Source organism: Sciurus vulgaris (assembly GCF_902686455.1).
Source record: "Sciurus vulgaris genome assembly, chromosome: 9".
Lineage (NCBI taxonomy): Eukaryota > Metazoa > Chordata > Mammalia > Rodentia > Sciuridae > Sciurus > Sciurus vulgaris.
The window spans coordinates 139,660,340-139,672,700 of NC_136469.1; the positions used below are offsets into that span (position 1 = coordinate 139,660,340).

At 46.5% G+C, this 12,361-nt stretch overlaps 1 protein-coding gene across 1 annotated transcript in view; it reads left to right on the top strand.

The window, feature by feature from the left end:
- The window catches only part of CLNK (cytokine dependent hematopoietic cell linker), a 158,471-nt gene that overhangs the window by 110,764 nt on the left and 35,346 nt on the right, over positions 1-12,361 (top strand). The gene's annotated exons all lie outside the window — the stretch shown is intronic.

The window sequence follows — 12,361 nt, forward strand, 5'->3', positions numbered from 1 at the left end:
TTGTATTGCATAAATATATAACTATGTGGCTTCTATGATTGTATACCCAGAAAAATCACAAGACAGAAATCTTAGGTAAAATGTTGACTAATTAATATGAAAACAGATTTTATACTTTGAGCCAAACAACTCAATTTGAAGATGAAAATGCAGGTATCAACCTGAACGGAAATATTCAATTCCGCCGTGCTGGAAGCACAAACGAAGGTCTGGAGAGGGTTTGGTAGGACCGGGTCCACCACAGAGCCTCTGGCCCCCCTCCACGACGCCCCCTCCTCTGCCCGTCCGATGGGAGAAGACGACAACCTTATATCCACACTTCCCAGTAACCGAAACCTGTCCAACTCGCCCCCTGTGCCCGATCATGTACTCTGTGGTGTCTCGCTCGCGGGTGCCACCTTTTCTTTAAGGAGACAGTGTCACAGTTAGGGTCCCAGCAGGAGACTGCAGCTCAGGCCAGAGTACTTCCGGGAGGTTTACCTACAAAGGAGCTACTTCCCGAGGTGTGGGGGTTGGGGAAGGACAGAGGGACAGCTGTGGAGCTCACCGCCCCAGGCGCAAAGGAGCCGGGGGACAGCTCTGGGGGAGCCTCCCAATGGCTGCAGCCAACCAGAAATGGCAGTGCGGCGCAGCCTGCGCGCCTCTGATGGTCCTGTCCAGGCAGAGCAGGGGGCGGGCAGAAGGGTCCTGCGGGGAGTGGGAGATCTCACAGCGGGGGGCAGGGTGCACTAGCAGGAGGCAACCCAGCTCGGCCTCGCCCACCGCGGGGCCTGAGTCAGCCCCTGACTGTCCAGCCTAGCTTGACTCTCCAACTTGTGGAGTGGGCGGGGCTCGCTGACACCGCACTTCCAGTGCATCTGCCAGGCAGGCAGACCCTGCAGAGGTGGGAAGGGTCCTCGTGCCTCAGGCCACGCCCTCCGGCCTGTCTGCCGCGGGCCATTCACTCTGCACCCCCAACACACACAGCGCAGGCGCACCGCGTCCTTAAGAATGGCAAGACCTTCCCTGCACACGGCACTTGACTCAGGACTCGGCTCCATTAACTGTGGTGCATTTTCACTCTTAGCAAAAGTTATTTTCACTCCTCTTCTCAGAGAAAGGGACCGAGAGCCCAGAAGGGTCACAGAACAGACGATGATCATTTGATAGGCAGCGTCCTGGGTCATAATACTATACTTGTGTGGCTCTCGCTAAGAAAAGGGTCCTGGGAGAAACCAATGAGAAAGGACTGCATGATTGTTCTATTTTCTTATAATTCTCTGTGGACAGTGCCTTGCTTCTTTGGCTCAACAGTTTATTCAGCCATTATGCACATATCCACATGTCTATTTATCTCTCCATTTGTGTATTTATCCACATTGCACCTGAGTTCACAAAGGTATCGGAGTAGTTAATAAAATTTTGAACAGTAAAAGAGAAAAATTGAAATCCTAGGGAAAATCTAGATAGATGATCTGATTAACATAAAATGTAGGCTCCTCAGGCCCATATTGCTAAATTCCATTAAAATCAAATTGCTAGGTTGCTTCTGAGCTTCCTGGTAATAGAAGCAAAAGGGGAATCAAGCTCCTTTATGTGTTATTAATTTCCCAAAACAAAAAGTAGACCAATTCCTTAGGGAAAGCATCAAGGACATATGTCTCAGGATCACATTAATGCTGCTTATTGTATACAGCATGCTGCTATAGACCAGGGCTACAAAATAAAATCGTTTATTAAAGTAAGCCCCAGTGCAAAATGAGGGCATAACTACAGAGAGGACCTCAGCGTGTTGGGCCTGAGAGAAGGTGGCACACAGACTTCTCAGTGGGAGTCCTAGTCTTTGCGTTTCCCTCTCCTGCACTTCTGTAATGGATGGTTCTCTACAACGGCCCGGAGCTCTGAGCTACTGTACAAGAAGGAAGCTGGAAGGGGGGAAAATAGCATGAATACTCCCCATTTTTAGAATCCAGCATCTTGCTGGAAAATGTTTGAATGATTTATGTGTTTATTAAAAAATTCTATATTTCTGATGCAAACACATTCTCAGATAATTTATTCATTCTCACAAAATGTCACAGAAAAAAGCCCTATCAGTTGGCTCAGTGATGGAAGGATTTTATGGTGATATTTTTCATCAAGTTGAGCAGTTATAGATTTATGTTAATGTACATTTTATATCATTTTTCTTGCAATCACATTCTGACATTATCTGGAAGCCGTCAGATTTCAAGAACTTATCTTCCCTGATGCTTGACATTTTTTTTTTTCTTCATTCCTAAAAACGGGTAAAAGTTTATTTGGAGACGAAATACTTACAGTGTGAGTTGTTTGTGATGAACCACGAGCACCCAGAGGAAATCCCTTCATTGCCAGAGGAGGACAGCCGGGATGTTCAAATATGACCCGGCTTAGCTCCCTAGAAAACCAACGCAGAGAATGAAAGCAGCTGACAAGCGTCCCCCTGGGCCCTAGGTGTGAACCAAGCGGAACTCTAAACCATTTCCTTTGAAGTGTCGGGTGTGCTAACTCAGGAACAAATTTGTAGGAAACACAATAAACCACCCAAGCAAAGAAAGAGAATCAGGAGGGGGCAACTGAACACGTAGATCTACACCCAGGAGTTTGTTGGAAAGAAGCAACACGGGATTCCACACCAATCCCTCCAAAGACCCTTGTTCCAGTGCGCCTTTAGGCAAGGTTGGGTTCTGCAGAAACTAGAACCAGACGTGAGTTTAGAGTTAGTCTTGTTCAACTCCCGGGTTTCAAGAGGCTTAGCCAGGAGTCACGCCCTGTAGGGACGTTTCCAGAACTTCATGGCATAATACTCCCTCTGCACACTCCTCCACCACCAGGTCTCACCCTAACCACTCCGCGCGCAGTCCTGAATTGGTCGGGGATACTGCCCCCTGGTGGCAGGACGTGGTGACACACAGAGTTTAGTATCCTCTAAGCTTGGACCTTAACAGAAAATAACAAGGCTTAAGTTGCAGAGTGGATCAGAAATAAATTTAAGATTATTCCCCTATCATTTTATGTTTATTTCAGTCACAAGCCACAGCACAAAAGCAACGCAGGCACTGATGCAAATACTTGGATCAAAGTTAATGTTACAAACTTTGTGAGGTCGCTCATTAATGGGAATTCAGAGCAGTATCTTGTCTCATCTCCGCACAGGGAAAATAATGAGGCTCAGAGAAAAGGAAAGACATCCAATAACTGCTTGATGCAGCGGCTACATTTCCCAGTAGACAAGTCGTCACGAATAGAACTGGAAAACAAGGTTCTCAATAAAAGAAGCTCAAGAAAATCTGTATCTCCCAGTAGCAATTCCCCATGAAGACTCGATTTCCTAATAGAATCCCCATGTACAGTAACTGTCTTTACAAAGAAAAGCATGCTCCTCCCCTCAAATCCATTTCAACATCACTGAATATTCATGCAGAATGAAAAACACTCTCTTTGTCTTTGTAAAGTCGGGACATGACCTAGGAGAAACCCCTCCCTGTTTGCTCTGGGCTGAGGGTTTCCTGATAAGTAGGACTTCAGGACTAAACCAGAGGAGTCCCGGGCCTCCTGGGCCCAGCCAGTCCCCCTAGGTGTGGCCTCTAGGTCCGCATGTCTGATGCAGAAGGAAGGGCTATTTATTGGGTTTATAATAGCAGAATCTCCATCACCCAGCCCCTCCCAGAACTGAGGCACAGCATCCTCACAGACTCCTGAACACACACGAGGGCCTTGCCAACCTTCCCAGGCAACCCCCTCCTTGAACAGCACCAGCTGTTTCCTTTCAGCTCAGCATAAGGAACAGCTCTGTCTTCCTCCAGCCTTCCCATTGGATCTTGGGCCACATAGCTAGAGTAGTGGGAGGCTGAGTCAAGCTAAATAAAAGGGGACTCTGCCTGCATTGACCTGAAAACACTGGAAGAAATCAGCAGAAATCAGCAGATCTCTTTATTGCTCAGCTCTCCAGATCTGTGGCTCACCACGAGGGGGATTCAGCATGGAGAGCTTGCAACTTCAGCATCCATAGAACTATTTCCTGGGTCATATTTCTGAGCACAGGATCGTTAGAATGTGCTTCAAAATAGCTGACACCAACTCAGACATTCTTTTCTGCTAAGGTTCACTGTATGTACCCCATTCAGAATAACTCCTTGGGGGTTACATATATTTTTGATTAATGCGTTAATTATACACGTTAATGGGGCCAGTGTGATTTATGGTACTATACAGTGTGTGCTGATCAAATCAATCTCCCTTTAGCCACACTCCCCACCTCCTTCCTAAACTCTAATCGGTATTCAGCTTCAGGTCAGCTTTTTTTTCTTTTTGTTTTTTTAGTTTCCACCTACGAGAGAGAATGTGCAGTCCGTCTTTCTGGGTCTGGCTTATTTCACTTAACGTAGTGTCCTCAGCTCCATCCATTTTGCTACGTACCATGGAATTCCATTCTTCCTGATGGCTAAATAATATTCCACTATTCATAACTACCATATTTTTCTTCATCAATTCTTCCACAGATGGGCCCCTTGGCTCTGGGGATGGTGTGGCTACACAGACATTCCCTGACCCATGAAAGCCACGTGCACAGAAGCCTTGTGGACACAAACCCTGTCCACCTTCCTGCTCTCCCTGGCAGTCCCCAGCGAATGGTGGAGAATGACAAGCTCACCCTCCCTCCTTCCCACTATTATTTCCTAATTCCATATCCTACATCACAATTTGAAGAAAAGACCATGAAAAATAAACATTAAATTGGCATAGTGCAAATTCCTGGTACTGTCAGCCCCCATCTCTGTAGGTTGCACACTAGGAGTCAAACAACCATTGACTGAAAATTTTCCAAAAAAATTGTGAACATGGACAGGCTATTTTTCATTATCATTATTACCTAAACAATACAGTGCAACCACTGTTCACAGAGCACCTAGGTCAGTTTGGGCAGTGAGGGGTCAAGAGACGGCACAGTCTACAGGAGGGTGGCAGCAGTTACTGGAAACTCTTGTGCCATTTCACCTAAGGGACTTGAGAATCCTCAGAAGTTGGACCCACAGGGGTCACAGTTGAATCCCCCAAGGATTCTAAGGAATGGTGGGGAAGAGAATTTTAAAGCCAGAGAAATATAGGACGCTCGAAAGGTGAAATGCATCTGATTCCAGCATGTTCCGGACAGTAGTGCTGGGCACCACCTGTGTGCTCCACAGCAGGCCAGCGCCTTGCCTGTCCCAGAAGCACCAGGTCCCCAGGGGCACTGCTTCTGTGTCTGTGTCCCTACCAGACAGTGGGCTCCTGGAGGACAGGGAGCAACGCACGCGTGTCGATTCTGCACCGCAGCTCCCTTGGTCTACAGTTGCTTTGCCCCAGGGTCCAGAGCCACTCAGTGTCACGGGAGACCTCTGGCCAGCGGGAGCTCAGTGTGTGGAGTTCTCCACCAAGTGCAGAGGACGCCATCAAGTGCCTGCAGAATGACACCCAGGGAGGCCTGTGTCTCCCCAGGGGGCCTCACCGAGCCAGGGTCACTGAACAGAGGAGCGAGACCATAACCTCGGGTGAAGGCAACTGCATTTTTGCTCCCCAGAAGTAGTTCAAATGTGGCTTCGTGAGTGCCGGGCACAGAAACCACAGTCCCAGCTTGGCCGCTTCTCTAGAATGGCCTACCGCACGGAGGAACTTCTCAACTGAGAGTCACCTGTCTGCGCTGGAGGAGAGGCAGCACCTCATGAGGCATCCTCTGCTTTAAAGGTGCAAACCCCACCTGACACACGGTGGAGCCTCAGCTGAGGCGTGTGGCACTCAACTAAAGGCCCCAGATTTCCATTCATCTGGTTCATTCCCTGACCTCCTCCCTCTGCAGGCCAGCGCCATCTCATGCTCTACCTAGTTTGCAGTTTAGCCTAGAAAATAAAGATGTTACGGATGAATTTATAAAAGAAATAAGCTAGATGTTCAATCTCAGAGACCACAGCTTAGGGACCTTCATTTCCCCTCAGCAGACTCAACTGGTAAATGGCTGTTACGTTTCTTCCAGGATTTAGCCCATTTTAACAGTGCACAGGCAAGCACTGCGTCTCTGCCCCGTGTCATAGGCCCACCCGGGAATGCTCTTGGGCCCCAGTCCCACATTCCCTCTAGGTGGGGCCTCTGGAGGGGCAAGTCAAGAGGTCTGGGTTGCTTCTGGCCCCGTCTGCATTTCTATCTTCTAAGTTTAGACACTTTCCTTCACTGGGCCTTAACAGCCCAATAGACAGTAGAACTCCGTGGTCACCAGCTTTCTGCGAGTCCACGCACAGGGCTCATGTGTACGCATGCACCCTCCGCACCCCCCTGGCCCTCCTCCTCAGTCTCAGTCCGTCACTTCACCAGCCTGCGCCCTTCCCCCTCCCCGGCCCTCCTGGGTCAGCAGAAGAGACACCTCCCCAGGCTCATTCTAGGGGCCTTTCATAGTGCCACCATACAGTGGAGGCAGATCCCCCTCACCAAGCCCTGTGCCCAAAACCTGCTGACCTTGTGTGAAAAGCCATTAGCGCAGGGAGGTCCCCCCACACCCCTGGCTCTGCCTAACTTGACCCTCCCCACTGCAGCCCAAAGACCGGGTTCAGGCATTTATTGCTGCTGTTAACTTCAGGAAGCATGGATAGCCTTGGAGGCGCTTCCCAAACAGGCTTTGCCAAATATACATTATTAACCTCGTGGCTCAAAAGTGACTTTTGGGGACAATTACAAAGTTAATCCCCAGGACATGTATCCTGAGAGTCCATTTTCTCATAAGACTTTTAGATATATTAAATGTTCTGAGTGAGGCCAAGTTTTATGCAATTTTGTCCTAAGTCCATCTCCCTAATCACAGAACATCCCACTGACGGTCTATTTCTGAAAGTGTTGGTTTGCACAACTGTACTCTGTAGATAAAGGGAACTATATATATTCAGCATAAATTGGATAAAAAGCTCAGTGAAAACCAAACATTATTATATTTAATCCTCACCATCTAAAGAACTAGATGTCATTATCTGCATTCTACAATAACAACATGGGCACTGAAACTCAGAATATTGAAATAACTTGCCCAAGGTTAGTAAGTGACAGGCATTGGTTTTGAATCCAGCCTGAACGACTTCATAGATGCCATTGTGACAATGTCTCTTGCACCAAAAGACAAATTCTCGACTCCTCCATGTCTTCTTTGCCAATCCTTTAAAATCACAAATAAGGATATGAAATGCAAAAGCCAAGTAGTTTGTATCAAGCCACTCACCCAAACTAGATTTCTAGAGGGAAAAAGAAAAATACATATGTATTTGAGGTTACTTTACATTTTACTGATAAAAGGATGTGTATCACACAATTTTGAAATAACAATAAATGACACAATACTTTCCTCATAATTCCATAGTCAGTCGGTCCTTATAGAACCCTTCTGAAGATTTTTCCAGACTCTTGCATCTGCGCCAAACCATGGTTGCCATTAATATAAGGACTTGGACGCTCTAACCTGAGTCTCTTGGTGAAAGAGTCAGTTTGTATTTCCTCAATTTTCCACTTTTCACAAAGTCACAGCTGCAGACACAACACTTTGGAAATGAATCTGCCTTATTATCATCTTCTCTATTGCTGTCTTAAGTCTGGACAAGCAACAAAACAGGAAGTCAGACTCTGATCTGTAGCGTTCCTTAGTTCTCCTGGTGTAAATTCTCCCGCAGGCCAGGTTTCAGACTGCGGTTGTGACCAGAAAGTGGGGTGGGGAGGAGATGCCATTCTGTCTTCCCTGCATAGCTGCTAGGGAGGTCAAAGACCCTGACAGCACAGAAAACGGTCTGCCAGCGGGAGTGCACTGCCCCACTCGTTACCTTTGTTTTGATCAATCTTGGGTGTACATTTATATGACTTATCATTAATACTGTGTGTATTTAACAACCAGGTTACAAAAGTCTTGAAATTTTAATGCCCAGCCTCTGTGGTGTGTGGGAGCCTCTCCAAAACCCCACGAACAGATCTCTTAGGACTTTCTCCTTCTCCAGGAAGCCTGGCTTTCACCTCTTCTGACACCATGCAGTTCACTTCTTTATGGTTTTTCCCTAGTGGGTTGCAGAGGAAATAGACCAACATCCACCAGCCTTTACAGCCATGCCCGCCCACCTTTCTGCATTACCTCCCCAGGGGAACCTGGGCGGCTGACTTGACCCCTCTTCTTCTAAGACTGAAAAGCCATCAGGGCAGACGGTGCTAATAACACCTCTGGCCACCAGGTGGCGCCCCTCAAGACAGCCTGCTCCAAGTGAAAACTCATATTTTAGGAAAGACCTTGAAGAACTACCAGTTGGCTCCTCCTGTTTGACAGGACATTTGTCATAATATTTCAGAATAATCTATGTACTTATCAGAGAGGCAAATTTCCATTTCCACTCTAATTTCCATTACATGATTATAATAGTAACACAAGTACACAATAAGAACAATGGTTTGAAGAACGTGAACTCTTTGTTTCACATATAAATTCCCATGACGTAGTCATCCTCCGCTTTTCTGGATGAGGATGTTCATTAATTCCTCAATGCATTTGTTTTGTAAGTATTGATCAAGTACTTGCCACCTTCATGCCCAGAGTAGTAGCAGAATAAGATGTGATCTCAAGAAATTCAACTCCAAATCTTACCTTTTCATTATTGAAAACATCTAACTTGCTATTACTTTATTTTAAACGACCTCAATATTTAAAACAAAACTTGTCAAATTTATCTGAATTACCATGAAGGTTGTATGACAGCTGTTTGCAAGCTACTTTCATGTCTGATCCAGTTTTCTCACCTGGGAAGTCCCTCAAGTTCCCATGGCCCTCCCACTTTGTAGAATGTCGATAATCTAACTTAAGCAAGGCGTAAGTGAAGCTCCTGGCATCACTGATTGGAAGTGGGCATATCTGATGTGGCTCAAACCCTCAGGGGCCTTTGCTGCTGCTATTGATAGTATTATACATGAAATTTCAAAAGTGAGAAAGAAATACCAGCTGGCTAGAAAAACCCTTATGTTATAATGAAGACAGAGGACACACAGAGCACCAAAATGATTCACCATGTCCTCCAGAAAAGATGAGTGGAAATCTTGAGTAAGAGGAACAAGGCTAGAGGCAACATGCTACCTTCCTTCAAGTATCTTACTGCGTGTAGTGGTCAGGGTAGCGTGGCAGAAAACACACACAGACCAGTGGAGCAGAAATAAACCTACAGACAGTCCTGATTTTCTAAAGAGCATCAAGAATACACAATAGTTAGTGGGGGGCGGGGGGAACTTGACCTCTTCCATGAAAGTTGTTGGAAGGACTGATATCCACATGCAGAAGAATGGAGAGTTGGACCTTTGTCTCACACCATGCAAGGAAACCAACTTGGGGTGGACTAAAGATTAAAATGCAGGACCCCAAACCAAAGAACTCCTAGAAGAAAACACAGGGAAGTGACTCTTGACATCGGCCATGGTGGTAACTTTGGATATGACACCAAAAACAAAGGCAACAAAAGCAAAACTAAGCAAGATAGATCCAGTGAAAATGCTTCTGTCCTGCAAGCAATCAATGAGTGAAAAAGCAAGCTCTATAATGGGAGCAAATGTTCTCAAACCATGTGTCGGATATGGGGTTAACATCCAAAATACACAAGAACGCACACGATAGCAGGAAAAAGAAAGGGTGACCTGACTGGAAGATGGGCAAGGGTTTTCTTCTCCCAGGGACACAAATGGTTAGCTAATAGGTATACATAAGGACTGCTCAGAATCTCTGGGCATTGGTGAAATGCAAACCAGAGCCACAGTGCCATGCCACCTCACACCTGTTAGGACCACTCTTATTTAAAATACAAGATGGCGAGTGTTGGCAATGATGTGGAGAAAGGGGAGCCCTTGCACACTATTGGTGAGGGTGTGAATGGGCTCAGTCATCATGGGAATCAGTAGGGAGGTCCCTCTAACATTAGAAGTAGAACCAGCATACGATTCAGCAGTCCCACTTCTGAGTGTGCATCAGAGGACCTGAAACTGGGATTTTGAAGATGGGCACTCCCAGGTTGGTTGCAGCATAATTCACAATAGCCAAGATACGGAAGCAACCTGAGTGTCTGTAGACAAGTGAATGGATAAAGAATGGGATATTCTTTCCATCTAACAAGGAAGGTGATCCTGTCGATCTATTTATGACGGTGTGGACCGACCTAGAGGGCAGGGTGTGTTGGAGAAACAAGCCAGACATTGATGAACTACTGTCTGCTCTCACTTCTGTGGACCTAAGAGTCCCGCTTATAGACGCAATGAGCGGGATGGTGTTCACCAGGAGCAGGGAGGGGGTGTGAGAAGGCGAAGCTTAAAGGGCACCAAGCTTGACTGATACAAAATAAAAACATTCTGCAGACCTAGGCAGCCTAATGCCTATTACTAACAAAACTACTTTAAATTGCCGAACGGGTAAATCTTTTGTTAAATGTTCTCAACCAAAAATGCCAATTCAAAAAAATAATAATAAAATGGAGCAAGAGGAATCTTTGGGAGGTGATAGACGTGTGTTTTTATGAGGCTGATGGTGGCAGTGATCTCACAAGTGTATGTTTACCCCAAAACTCACTGAGAAGTCCTCAGGCCTCAGCAAGGGGTGAAAGAACTGATTATGGTCCAGGCAATGCTCTTACCACAGCGTGCAAGAGCCCGTGCCCACCCAGGCCTCCTCCAGTGGCACTAGCACCTGCTCTTCCCACCTGGGGACCTTCACACTCGCTGTCCCTCTGTCTGGAATCTTCTCCCCCAGACACCTACAGGATGCACTCAGACTGCTTTCCTAGGCAGAGGTGCCTCCTCAGACCTGTCTGAAAAGAGCCCCAAGCCCTCCCCTTCTCTCCATGTCCCTGCTGTCCCCTTCCGCTGCTTCTTTGTCTTTGCCTGTCACTACTTACTTATACTTCCGTTTATGAATTTCCAGTCCTGCCACCGGAATGTAGGTAGCAAGGGAATGGCAACTCTATTTTGGAAATTGCATTCCCTAACACCTACACCGATAAATCCATTAAAGACGAGTCCACACCTGACACGATGGGATCAACAAGTTGATGAATAAAAGAAACACTTCGGTTCTTTTCTGAACTCTCATCCACTGAAGCAAAATGAAGAAGTGTCTCTAAAACAATGAATGGGACTGTTCCTACTGAGTTAGAGGCCCCGAATCTCCTTCTTGAATTTCATTTCCAGTAAATCGAATTGGTCCCCAGTAGAAGCAGCGGTGGGCCTGGAATGAGGCCGGCTGGAAGCTTCCGCAGGGAGGGTCAACACAGCACCCAGTGGCCCACCCGAAGCTCCTGAGGGATGCCCATAAGAAATGAAACGAGGGGAAATTAAGCTGAGGTTTGATCATTTGGGGCCTGGATCAATCATCACGTGACCTGATCCTTCTGTTATACGGTTGAAACAGTCAAAGATGTGGCGCTCGCTGGGCTGCTGCTGCAGCTGGAGTGGACCCCAGGGCAAGGTTTGCGTTTTGACGATGCAGAGAACCTCTTTTTTTTTTTGGTGCTGGGGATCGAACCCAGGGCCTTCTGCTTGCAAGGCAAGCACTCTACCGACTGAGCTATCTCCCCAGCCCCCAGAGAACCTCTTGTTTGTACTCAGTGAGTGTCTGCAACTTAGATGAAGAGATCGGTTCTACTCCTTTGTAAAAAAGTGTCCAAAAATAGAAACAAAACAGGTAGACTAATGATTTCATTCAATTTTATTCAACTTTTTTTTGACCTGGAAGAGGTGTTACAGTCTTCCGGATCCGAATCCACTTGTATCATGTTGTTTGGGGCCAGCTGGATCTTGTGCCAAAACAAATAAAAGAAAAAATCTGAAGAGAAAGTTGATAGGAAGCAAAGTGAGGTAAAGCCCCCTCTGTGACGTGGATGGGAGAGCCAAGCCCTTCCCCAGAGCCCAGCTCCTGGACGCTCCGCCGGTTCCTTCCGTCTTTTCCCCTGTGCTTGGTTTAGGCTTAAACTCAGGGTAGCAGCTCAGTAACTACCTTTGAATTCATTTGAATCATAGAAATAAAACAGCAGAGAAGTCAGGAAAATCAGTTCTAGGCCCAACTCAGGCTGTTCAACTCAGGCTGTTCCTGAAATTAGTCGACCTTCAGAAATTGTCCCGTCTGGTTGGTTCTACTTCTGTCATTCATTAAATACAGGAGTTGGATTGCAGGGTCTTCAAAACCCTTCTGTTTTTCCTCTGCTTGGAAATAGATGGATGAAGATATAAGAAAGGAACTCAAATTAATTACACACATATGTGTAAAACTATACATATACAGTGTAAATGTAAATGTAATGAATGCTAATTCGAACCAGGAAGGAGGCCCCTGGGTGTGCCTAGG